The sequence below is a fragment of the Thamnophis sirtalis genome, unplaced genomic scaffold, assembly GCF_051295495.1.
Source record: "Thamnophis sirtalis isolate CommonGarterSnake01/CBP01778 unplaced genomic scaffold, rThaSir2_p1.2 scaffold_6, whole genome shotgun sequence".
NCBI lineage: Eukaryota > Metazoa > Chordata > Lepidosauria > Squamata > Natricidae > Thamnophis > Thamnophis sirtalis.
The window spans coordinates 72,625,266-72,637,693 of NW_028261386.1; the positions used below are offsets into that span (position 1 = coordinate 72,625,266).

Here is a 12,428-nt window from a genome sequence, read left to right on the forward strand (position 1 = left end):
TTGTTTTTAGCACCAAGTTGGGTGGCTTTTAAATAACCAAACAAATCTCCACCCAGCAAGTAACAATTAGAATAGAATAGAATTCTTTATTGGCCAAGTGTGATTGGACACACAAGGAATTTGTCTTTGGTGCAAATGCTCTCACATTACTCTCATATATTACTCTCATGAAATCTGTAACCCAGTGATCCCCAAGCTAACCAAGCTTTCCCCACTACCCCATTTTTCATTGTCTTAAAAGAAAATACATTTTCCCTTTTTGCCCTCCTACCCCATTGGCAGGTGACCATTGACTCTCCTCCCCCCCCCCCACAAATGAATCCATGTATGAGTTGACTCATGAATCAACCCACTCCAATCATGAGGTCTGAATCACCGGACTGAGGACTAAAAACCTACTGCAAGGTGCTAGTCCTCAGCAAACATCTCCAGCTCAACTCCACACCTCCTTCAGCGATTCTCCTCTAATCTCCCTTCTGGCTCCTGCAGGAAGAAGGATATCTGAAAAGTGGGAAGGGGCTGTTTCTGGGCTCCGGCTGCCCAGTTCCACGAGGCTGGTTCCTGGGTGAGCTTCCCAAGCGTCAGGAGCATCGACCTGAACTGTAACTATAGTGGCTGCGCGATCTCTTGGGTTGACGAACCCACTCACCCCCATTCATCCCAAAGGGGGATGCCCGCCGCTGTTCAAGAGGGGCATCGAGGAAGTGGGGATGCTGGGCTTTCTTGGGGGGACTCCGTCTTTTGGGGACCCCCGCCTCTCCACGTGGGGTTCCTTTGAGAAAGCGACAAAGCCGCCCTCTCGGCTGTTTACAAGCAGTCGGCTTTGGAAGGCGCCACCGGGAGAGGGAGGAGGGGGGAATGGCAGGAGCAGCGCCGCGATTGGCGGCCAATTTGCCAGGCCGAGAGCTCCACCGCCCCCAGCTCACCCTTAATCCCAAAGGGCCAGCTGGAAGGGCGCCCGCCGAGGCTGAATTTCCGCCCTCCGCCAAGTCCCATCGGGTCCCCCGCTTTGTTGAAGGGTCGTCGCTACCTCGCCGTTAAAGAGGATCCAGGTTGACTCCTCTTGAGTTCCTTTGGAGGGGGGAGAGGAGGAGGAGGAGGAGATTAGTAGCTGCGCCCGAGAAACAGAAGCGACCGCGCTTGTCAAGAGTCAAATTAATTACACTCACTCCCCCCTCCTTCCCTCCCTTCGTCGGCTACTCGCCGCTCCGCACGCAGGACTTAGCCGTAAGTACTAGCTATTCCGTCCCCCTCGTCCCTCACACGCGTATTTTCTACGTGTGCAGACACATGCACGCGCGCGGCGTGTAATCCACGTTTCACACGATCGGTCGGGTAGAACGAAGGGCGCCGTTCCCCTTTCCAGCACGCTTTTGTGAAACTTCCCGGTTAAGCACCCAGCTTAAAGTCTTTCTTGCTGCTTGCCTCCTAGACTTGTTGTGTTGTTGTAAAACGTTCGCTCGGCGGTGCTTAGCGTTTTAAGAGTCGCGTGCCAAGCAACAGGTTTAAGCAGGCATCGGCTTCGGAGAAACTCTTGAGTGTTCATTTCTTGGGCTCTTGCGGATAAAGCTTTCCCGAAGAATGCTTTGTGCGAGTGTGTTTTTTTAAATGTGTAAGGTAGCCTAGCCCCGCTAATGATGGTTTAATTTTACTTCTAGGTTTTGATCTGTGGTAGTTTCTAAGAGTAAGCGTCGGAAATAAAAAAGTTACCATAGAAGAAACAATGACTATAATTATAAATTCCATGGCTGTAACCTTGAAGAGATAAACAGGTTTAGAATAATGATGCAAACGCTCAGCTGAATCCCTGAAAAACTTCAGAATTTCTCCACGTTTAATCTTCCTGCCCTACTCCACCCCGCTGGGGTTTTCCCCTGAGTTTTTGTATGCTGTTCTTGAGTATCAATAGTATTAGACAACTGCATTACAGAGATGGGGTGTGCCTTTTCGATAGCAGTATTGAGATGCAGCACAGTATTTTAGTTTGAAACTTATTTTAAAAATTCCAAATATATTCTATATGTATAGAATATGCATCTCACAAATTTATCAGACAACTGAATTTAGGAATTGCTATGAAAATGTGTTGTTCAAGGGGGTTCATTTAAATTTAAAGATAAGTGTTTTCAGTGGAGAAGGTGAAATTTCTGTACTCCTTCAATTAAAATTATGTGCTTAGGGCTGCTTCATACACTGGTGTTTTGTTTTGTTTTACCTGCAAGGTGTAAACTAGGAACATTGTCATCCTGGAAATATCATGTGTGCATATTTCCTGAAGTTAGTCATTTTCCTCCAACTGCCCACATACCAAATAAGCAACATTACCTCCTTTAAGAATGAAAGGTAATAAGAGATTTAACCCAACTATTTAGTTTCTTGTGAACATGATTGTCACCTGTGTGTGAGTTGGGCGGCATCTAAATTGGTTTAATAAAATAAATACCTACTTGGATAAATTATTAATCTTGCTTTCACGAGGCTCCTTTAAGGTATATAGAATCCCGCATTCACATATCACTTAATGATATAATCACCAATGGATGTGGTTAAATCTCATGGCGGATTGCTTTGAGATCTGCCCCCTTTTAAAAGATTTTCTGTACAGTATAGATTTTAAGGTTATCCTCTCTTGCAGGCTTGTATACATAGGAATGGGGAGTCAGATGTGGGTGAAGGCTTTCATGTGTTATTTTTCTGTGTATTGTGAGGACGTGTGAAGAAGAAAGCAGGAACAGACATTCAAGCTACATCATAGATGTCTTATCTTCAGTGGATGGGATCTGTGCATTTATTGGAAATTTATTGAGTTAGGTATCTTGCACAGTTGGGACTCACCTAGATAGCTTAACTAAACTAGGACTGATTCTTCTTGTAGACTTGCTTTGCAGCACGTGAAAGATAGCGTAAGAGGGGCTGGACCTGGAGGCAAATCTTCATTGTGGCAGCCCCATGTCTAGGGAGTATGGCATGCTGCCCCCCTCCCAATTTTAGAGCTCCCTCTTGTCATTCTGAAAGGCCACAAAGTTGAGCAATTGGAGTGTGCCCCTGTGCCATTGGCCATACTAGTTCCTAAAAGATATGAAGGGTGTTGTAATGATATTTTGTCATAAAAGTTGCATTGTATTCATTTTGTATAGAAGCTATTTGCATGTTGGGAAGAAGAGGCAGAAAACTGGACATTTTAGTAAGGTGGACCTATGGGAGAAGGATGGATTTGGGGAACGAAGCACAAAAGGGTGGCCTGTGCCACATGTTGCTAATATGTGGAATTGTAGCTTATGAAGAAAAGCCAGAAGTCACAGAATTTGGAACCACAGGTGGCCAAATATTTTTTTTTTACCAGTAAATATTTAAAAAAGGTATAGATAATATTGTGACATATAAAACAAACTCTGTAAAACCAATTCCCTGATGGACAATTTTAATATTTGTTTTTCTACACAGAAGAGAATATAAAATGGGAATAGCTCCATCTTCAGTCCTAACTGAGATGATCCAGATTTCAACCACCACAACAACATGTACATCTCATAGTAAAAGTAGTGAGAATCAAAATATGTCAGAAATTATCTCTATTTCCTGTCTGTTTTCCAACAATTGCGAGTTACTTTTTTTCACGGTCTGATTTTCTGGTCTGTAACTATATAAAAATACCTTCTTCATCTTATCTGATTAAAGCACAGCCTTTGTCTCCTACAAAGGATTGAAAATTTTTTCCTGGGGAACTGATTCCAAAAGCAGATACAAAAACAGATACCGAATATTAAGTCTCATGTCTTGAATAATCTGTCCAAGGATCAGTCTCTGCTTTTGTAAGTTATTTTCAGCGATGTTCTGTTTATCTATCTATAAAATCACCTTGAGTGTTTTATTGTTTGGCACTAGTTCCCATATTCTTCCTCAATTTTGATTTATACGTTTTGGCATTTGGACAAATTATACCCGGATTTAACTTTCACTATCAGTACAAGATGTATATGTGTAACTGGTAGAGAAGGTGAGTTTGGTAAATGGGAGCATGTTGGAATTAGTGATGTTTCCTGAGAAGAGGAAAGAATGGATGGTATGAGTTATTTTCTCACTGAGATCCAGAATTAGCATGATGAGGTCTACGTCAGAGTGAAGCTGTTTTCCTACTGCAAACTGAGCTTATGTATGCACGGTGTAAGCCAGTATTTTTTCCCCATATATTTAACAGGTTAAAAAACTGTACAGGTAGTCCTCAACTTACAACAGTTTGCTTAGTGACTGTTTAAAGTTACAACAACATTGAAAAAAGTGACTTATCAAAAATTTTCACACTTATGACCATTGCAGCATCCCCATGGCCACATGATTTACATTCAGATGCTTGACAACTGATTAATATTTATGACGGTCACAGTGTCCTAGGATCCCCTTTTGTGACCTTCTCAAAAGTAAAGTCAACTGAGAAGCCAGATTCACTTAACAACCTTGTTACTAATTTAACAACTGCAGTGATTCACTTAACAATTGCAGTAAGAAAAGTCATAAAATGGGGCAAAACTTACTTAACAAATGCCTCACTTAGCAACATAAATTTGGGGCTCATTTTTTGGGTCCTACCTGTATTATTTGCTCCATATACTTAATGGGTAATAAACTACAGCTAAGAAGCAGCAACTTCATTACCTTTAAAAAATGGCAACAAAATGATTCACAAGTGAAGAAAAGAAATGGATCGATGCCAAGAAAAAAAAAACCTACAGAGTTGCCAAGATATTTTGATGTAAACTTTATTGCGGCAATAGCAAGCAGGTTCTCCTATGGTAAGAAAATAATTGCACCAGAGCAAAAGATGCAGTTGCTGGCTCAGTAAAACTCTGGTGCTTTGGGCAATTCGAACTTACTTTCCTTCCTTCCTTGGCGCCTGATTGAGGTTCACCTCATTATTTATTTATTTATTGCAAAAGGGGTCCCCAAGGGTTCATGGTTGAGCTGGGTTTTAAATCCAAGATGTTCTTACAATGAAGAATGCTCCTACTTACTATGGAAGTATTAAACTGCTAGGACTGATTTGTTTGTTTCAATAGACTAGCTCTAGGACTCTACTAAAAAAAACTAGAAGTAAAAAGTATTTTTCTACCTCCGGGAATTAATGTTCAATTTGAATAATAGACAGTAAAGAGGGCACACAATATGGTGTGTGCATGGTCTTCATGGAATTCAAATTAAAGCAAACTGTAACCCTGATGTTGGCCCAATTTGTGATTTCCTAGCCTTGTTCTGATATCTTGTGTTGAGGTATGGTTGTCTCAAAAAGTTATGTACAAACTTTTATGTAAACCAGATTCTGCATAAGGATTCAAGCTCCTACAGAGATGATAGATAGAGGATGGATAGATGGATTAGATGGATTAGATTGGGAGAGGTAGGTAGGTAGGTAGGTAGGTCAGTCGGTCGGTCGGTCGGTCGGTCGGTCGGTCGATCGATCGATCGATCGATCGATAGATAGATAGATAGATAGATAGATAGATAGATAGATAGATAGATAGATAGATATAGACTTTATATTCATAGATTTCAGTGACTCAGATGTTTACACTCGATGGATACTGAGTAAAGGACTGGAAAATCTCAAGAATTGGAAAATTTCAAGGTTATCCCTAGTAATGATTAATTAAATTTTTCCTAACCAGAATCCTATAGTGTATGGACTTTACTTCCCCGAATTCCTCAGCAGGCATGGTCATAATGTATATATTTTGAAGGTGCCAAATTTGAGGAAACTTTAATTTATCAGAGTTAACCTGAAGGGGACAGTGGAATCCTTGAGAGGAATTTGTGCTATCTATGTATATAAAATAGAATCCTTCCTGTAACACATTCATCTGACTATCAACTCATGGTCATCCTTCCCATTAGCTAAGAAAGAAACACTGTTATGAAAGGCATTTCCATCCTTTTTTTCCTCCATTGTCTGTTGGGCAGACATCTAAACAAAAATTTTCCACCTGATGTTCTTCCCAGCATTAGTCTGTAGCTCCCATGTGCGCTCCAGCATCACAAGCCATAGTACTAGCTCAGGGTGATCTGAGTTGTATAGCATGGCTAAAAGATTCCAGGTTGGGAAAAGCTGTCTTAAGTTCTTTTGACCTCTAAGTTGTTTTTTTTTTTTTTTTGCTTTCCAACCTTCCCCACCCCACCCCAAACAGGATTATTTTCTAACTTGAAACGTTTAGTTATAAATCCCTGTCTGAAGGATTGACAGAGGATAATAAAATAAATCTTGTTAAATTATAAATGTACTGTAATAACATTAAGTTCTAACCATCCCAAAGGCATTCTCTCAATAGGTATGGTATCTGCTATGTTGCATAGGCCAATAATTTTTCAAGCCTTACCCTCTTTTAGTGGTTGTTGTAATAAAAAAAAAACCCAACAGGATTGTGCACTGTTTTTGATGAAAGAAAGAATGCGAAATGTTTATTAATTGGCTGATTTTGGGGTGGAAGAATGTGCACGTTTCCAACGGAATACAGAGCTTTTATGTAACCAGGACGAACTTTTATTTACAACTGAATGTTCTTGGGAGGTACCGCATATGCTGGAATGCATAGATATTGGCTACAGCATTGGTTATTCAGTGCAGAAAATGGTGAGTTTTTGCTCTGCTTAGAGGAGATACAAAATGCAAGAGATACAAGATAGAATTTATAAGAAGCTCCACATCTTTGCTAGGCAGGGAGCATTAAAAGCATCTTGCAAAATGTTAAGGAAATCTTAAGTGGGTTGGTGTATATAATAATTTTGTCAAAACGAGTACACTACGTAGCAATTTGCTCAAGCATTTTTCCCCACAGCTCTTCAAAAGCCAAAATCATACAGAGTAAAAGCTCTACTCTCACCTTGAACTAGGGGTATGAAAAATGATTAAGAACTGATATCTGTTTGAAGACTTCCATGCTTCCTCCCTTTCATTATAGTTGGATTCTCCCCCTCCCCGCCCCCATATATTCAGGATTTCTTCTTCTTCTTTCATGACACATCCTGCCATTCCACAGTAATAGTTAGGAAAAGCACTGCTACTGTATTATTATAGAACAGAGCAGAGAAGCTGCTAGGAATGAATGCTATGAATTTGAATGCAGTTCACCTTATTGCTTTTGCATGTTGTGCTAATATATAGGAGAAAAGATGGTGGTTTTACTTGCCTTGATCTTTTTTACTTTTACCTATATCTTTGTGTTCTTTTTTAAAAAAGAAAAGAAAACGAATCAAAACTTATAAAAATCCAATTCATTTCATTTCTTTTTTTAAAAAAAAAGTTCTTTAAAATGTGTTAGCACTGGCACTAGAACTTACACTTACATAGTACATACAGCCTTTATAGCCCTCTCTAAGCAGTTTACAGAGTCAGCATATTGCCCCCAACAATTTGGGTCTTATTTTACCAACCTTGGAAGGATGAGTCAACTTTGAACCTTGTGGGATTTGAATTGCTAAATCTCAGCCAGCCGGCAGGCAGCAAAAATAGCCTGCAGTACTGCACTCTAACCACTGCACCACCATGGCTCTTAGGAACTATCTTACATATTATGACTAGTCAACATCTTTCAACATGGGTCAATAGCATTGCGTTCCCTTCCTCTGTTTTTACTCAATCTTTTCTGGAAATTTGCTGTTGTTGAACATGGGAAACGGGAGGAAAAAGTTCATAGTCTTCTGGGGCAATTTCCAGCATTCCAGGTATAATAAATACCCTGACTAGGTCAACTGTCTCATACACACATGTTGCAATGAGGCTGGGACATTTACTTCTCAGAGATATTTTCACTGGTGACCAACGTGGATGATTGTGGGGAGCTCAGAAAGGAACTTTCTCATTATTCTGTCTCCAGTGAGCTGACTGTGCATGGAACAACACAGGTTGTACTTGACTGATGACCGTAACGGAGCCTACAATTCTGGTTGTATGTTGTGACAATTATAAGGCAGCTCACCATGTGACCATAATTGATTTAAAAAATTTTTTTGCAGCAGTTATTAAGTGAATGCCATTAAGTGAACCCATGGCTCGCTTAGGACATGGTTTTTTTAATGGAAACTTGAAAGAAATGCTGGTTTCTGCCAAAAATCCAATACATTGTGATCATGTGATCTCAAGGCACTGCAAATGGCCATAAATGTGGGCCAACTGCTGAGTCCCAAAAATGCAATCGTGATCAGATATCAGAAATTTGAATACTGGTTATAAGGAGCTTTTTCTGGCTCATCGTAACTTCAATCACTATTATATCAAGAACTTATATCAATTATAAGTCAAGAATTTCCTGTAGTGATTGCAGACATTCATTTACTGCAGTTGCATTTTCTTCAAGAGATTCCTCAGAGTTACCACCTATGAAGGTTCTAACATTATTTCATCCCTGGTTGTATTGCATACTAGAACATACTAGATTCTAAATGTTGCACGTGAATTCATGTACATCAGAGCTATACCTCTTTGCCCCACTGTTCAAATCAATTTTTTTATGGATGAAGGCAGGCCATAAGGATTTAATTTACTATATATCTTCCCATTCTATTTTGTTTGCATGTCGTGCTTCTCTTCAGTACATCATGAATGTTGAAATCTGCAGTATTGAAACAAAGATGTGTTGTCATAACAAAGAGATTGCCCATTTTTGTCTTGATTGACTGCTCAATTTTTCAACAGCAATACTTACTTAACCTTTGCTGATAGAGCAAAGTCTATTTAACTGTATTTAGATTTGGAACCAAGGAATTTCCTAGTATGTGTGACTACCACAGGAATCGTGCAACCTTCTGTGTTCCATTCTTGAAAAGGGAGTTCCTAAAGTCAATAAAACTATAACTAGTGAATTCGGATTTTTGTCTGACACTGTGGGTCTTTTGTGCTGTTTGTTTGTTAATTTCAAGTATTCATGAGTAATGACACCCTCAGATCCATTGATTGACTTTTGGGCTTTTGGCCAAGCAATTTTCACTTAGCTGCTGCTTACAAGAAGGATGTTATTATTATTCAGAACAATGAAAGTGAAGGGAAGACTGAAATCAAGAGTAAATCACCTGGTTAATTTCCCTCCTTTCACAGTAAAAGTCAGAACTGTTGCTACTGGACTCTTTTGTACTGAACAGTGCTATAGATAAAATAAAATAAAAACTTGGCTTCTGGTATACACTAATGGGTCAATAAACCTAAGCCTTTGATGCTCTATTGTATTTCAGGAGCATAGCAGTAACCATGTTCATGGCTCTTGTTATCAAAGACTCAAATGAGGGATGTTTGGGTGTGGCTTGCTCCATGGCAAAGATACATGCACGTTTCTCAGGTTTAATCCTTTGTTGTTGTTGGCCTTCCAGGTAGGGCTGGGAAAAGGCCCTCTCTGAACTCCTGGAACAAGTGCAAGTATTCAACTAGATGGGCCAGTCATCTAATAAATCAGACTTGCCTTCATAATCGGATTTAACTGAAAGAAATTGAACCCAGAAATTGAACCCAGGAGCTTCACTGAAATAAAGCACTGAATTCTAATGAGAATCAATTGCTTTGAAAGATATCTGGTTTGTTGTGCATCAGAAGAAATTTTAATTGATAATTTATTAGAGGAGGTGATGCAATCAACCATTTGTTTCATAAGCAACAATATTTATGTAGATATGGAAATTAGGGAAAGCAGAACATATGTATGTATGTATATGTGTGTGTATGTATGTATATGTGTGTGTTTATGTATGTATATGTATATATACACACACATACATACATGCGCGTGCACACACACACACATATACATACATACATATGTTCTGCTTATATATATGCTGTCGCTTTGACTGGCATCTCCTGATTTTTTAAAAAAATTCAGAACATAGGCATAATCTGTAGAGTGAAGTTCAAAAGTAATATTAGAAAGTATTATTTCACAGAAAGAGTAGTGAAAGCTTGGAATCAACTTCCAGCAAAGGTAGTAGGTCAGTCATCACTAACTGAGTTTAAACATGCTTGGGATAAGCATGTGTCAATCATCATGATCCCGGAATTCTTTTTTTCCCTTCATCACAGGAATCTTCTCTCACTTCACTGCTAAATTTTGGGTTGATTTCAGGATGCACCTCCACTTAGTTCACAATTATGGTACTCTCCCAAAACTTTGTGGTGTCACGCTGTGTGGGTGGATGTGCGAATCTCTATGTGTGTGTGTGTGTGTGTGTGTGTGTGTGTGTGTATGTATGTATGTGTGTGTGTGTGTGTGTGTGTGTGTGTGTGTGTGTATATATATATATATATATATATATATATATATACACACACACACACACATACATACATACATACACATACATACATACACACACATATATATATATACACACACACATATATATTTTATATATATATATATAATCTGTATATATCTATGTCTTGTCTGTCTGTTTGTCTGTCTTATCTATCTACTTACCTACCTACTTAGTTGGGGAGGAGAGGTCGACCCCTAGGCCCCTGAAATACGGGGTTCCTCAGGGTTCGGTCCTGTCCCCCCTGCTATTTAATATCTACATGAAGCCACTGGGTGAGATCATTTGACGGCACGGGATAAAACACCATCAATATGCGGACGATACACAGCTGTATCTGTCCGCCCCGTGCCAACTCAGTGAAGCGGTTGACATGATGTGCCAGTACCTGGAGGCTGTTAGGGTCTGGATGGGGGTTAACAAGCTTGTACTCAATCCAGACAAGACTGAGTGGCTGTTGTGTTTCCCTCCCAAAAACTTGGTCAATATTCCATCACTCAGGGTGGGGGGTGAAAATCTACGGCCCTCAGACAGGGCTCACAACTTGGGGGTCCTCCTGGATCCACAGCTGACTTTAGAACACCATTTGTCGGGTGTGACCAGGGGGGCATTTGCCCAGGTTCGCCTGGTGCACCAGTTGCGTCCCTACCTGGACCGGGAGGCGCTCGCAACAGTCACTCACGCCCTCGTGACCTCAAGACTGGACTACTGCAATGCGCTCTACATGGGGCAGCCCTTGAAGAGTATTCGGAGACTTCAACTCGTCCAGAACGCAGCCGCGTGAGCGATTGTGGGTGCACCTCGGTACACCCACGTTACACCTATCCTCCGCGAACTGCACTGGTTACCGATCAGTCTCCGGATACGCTTCAAGGTGCTAGTCGTAACTTATAAAGCCCTTCAATGTATTGGATCTGGGTACTTGAGAGACCGCCTGCTGCCAATTACCTCCCACAGACCCATTAGATTTCACAGGGTTGGCCTCCTCCGGGTGCCATCTACCAGCCAATGCCACCTGACTATTACCCGGGGGAGGGCCTTCTCTGTGGCAGCTCCAGCCCTCTGGAATGAGCTCCCCGCAGGGATTCGGACCCTCACCTCTCTCCAGGCCTTCCGAAAAGCCGTCAAAATCTGGCTTTGCCAGCAGGCCTGGGGGTGATGAGTTCCCTCCCCTCTCGATATGTATGGTTGTGCGACTGTTGTTTACTTTTATTATTTGTATTTTGTTTTTTATGTTCCCCTTTTTCCCCCTTGAATTGTTTGCCACCCTGAGTCCTCCCGGAGAAGGGCGGCATACAAATAATAAAATTCTATTCTATTCTATTCTATTCTATTCTATTCTACCAACTTACCATATATATTTTATCAATCGATCTATCATCTGTACTGAATTTAGATAACAAAGACCTCATTTTTGTACATCCACTCACAAAAGAAGATAGTGATAGATTCAGGTTAACTCCCCAAGTTTATAGGTGTAGAATAATTGAGAACAGAGTGTCAAACTGGTGGCCCATGGGCTGGATGCACCATGTACAGGCCACATGTCACGATACGTCACTTGATGGCAATGTGACACTGCAAGTTTGACACCCGTGATCTAGAGTGTGTCAAAGATTTCATGCAGCCTCATGATATGAGAAGGAGGTAAAATGGGAAGGGGGTGGAAAGGAATATCCTAGAAGAGGAATGGCTGGCACTTTCTGCATGATTATTTCGCACTGTGGTTTTATTGTTTGCCTTGTGGCCCTTCTGTTTCCAACCTATTGAGCATCTTTCCATGTTATCGGTATTTTCAGGGATAGTTGCCCGCTAGATTAACATCTAAGTGTTCCTCTTCCCACTTCTTTACAGCTGACAAAAATCATGGTTTTCTTCCCTTTTTATTAATATAGAGAATGGACAAATACTCCTATATTATGCTGCTATCACTGGGCAGGGGAGAATGGAGGGGGGTGATTTTATATTATCTGATTCTTTCATTAGTTTTGTTGTTTTTTTAATGTGTTTTAAATTATGTAAGCCGCTTTGAGTCACCATGGCAAATAAAATAAGTAAGTAAGTAAGTAAGTAAAGTCTGCTGTTGCTCAGTTAATAAATGGAGATGTTTCTGACTGGATGGTCATATGGTGAAATATTTCTAT

At 40.5% G+C, this 12,428-nt stretch overlaps 1 protein-coding gene across 2 annotated transcripts in view; it reads left to right on the top strand.

Moving 5' to 3' along the window:
• Positions 1 to 928: 928 nt before the first annotated feature.
• FRMD1 (FERM domain containing 1) overlaps positions 929 to 12,428 on the top strand; it is a 52,633-nt gene continuing 41,133 nt past the window's right edge. Inside the window, exon 1 of one of the 2 annotated variants that reach the window (XM_087718146.1) lies at positions 929 to 1,227. The gene's annotated coding sequence lies outside the window, so the exon portion shown is untranslated. Of the gene's footprint in view, positions 1,228 to 3,444; positions 3,522 to 12,428 lie in introns of those variants that run through there. The other variant, XM_087718147.1, reaches the window with a different exon arrangement.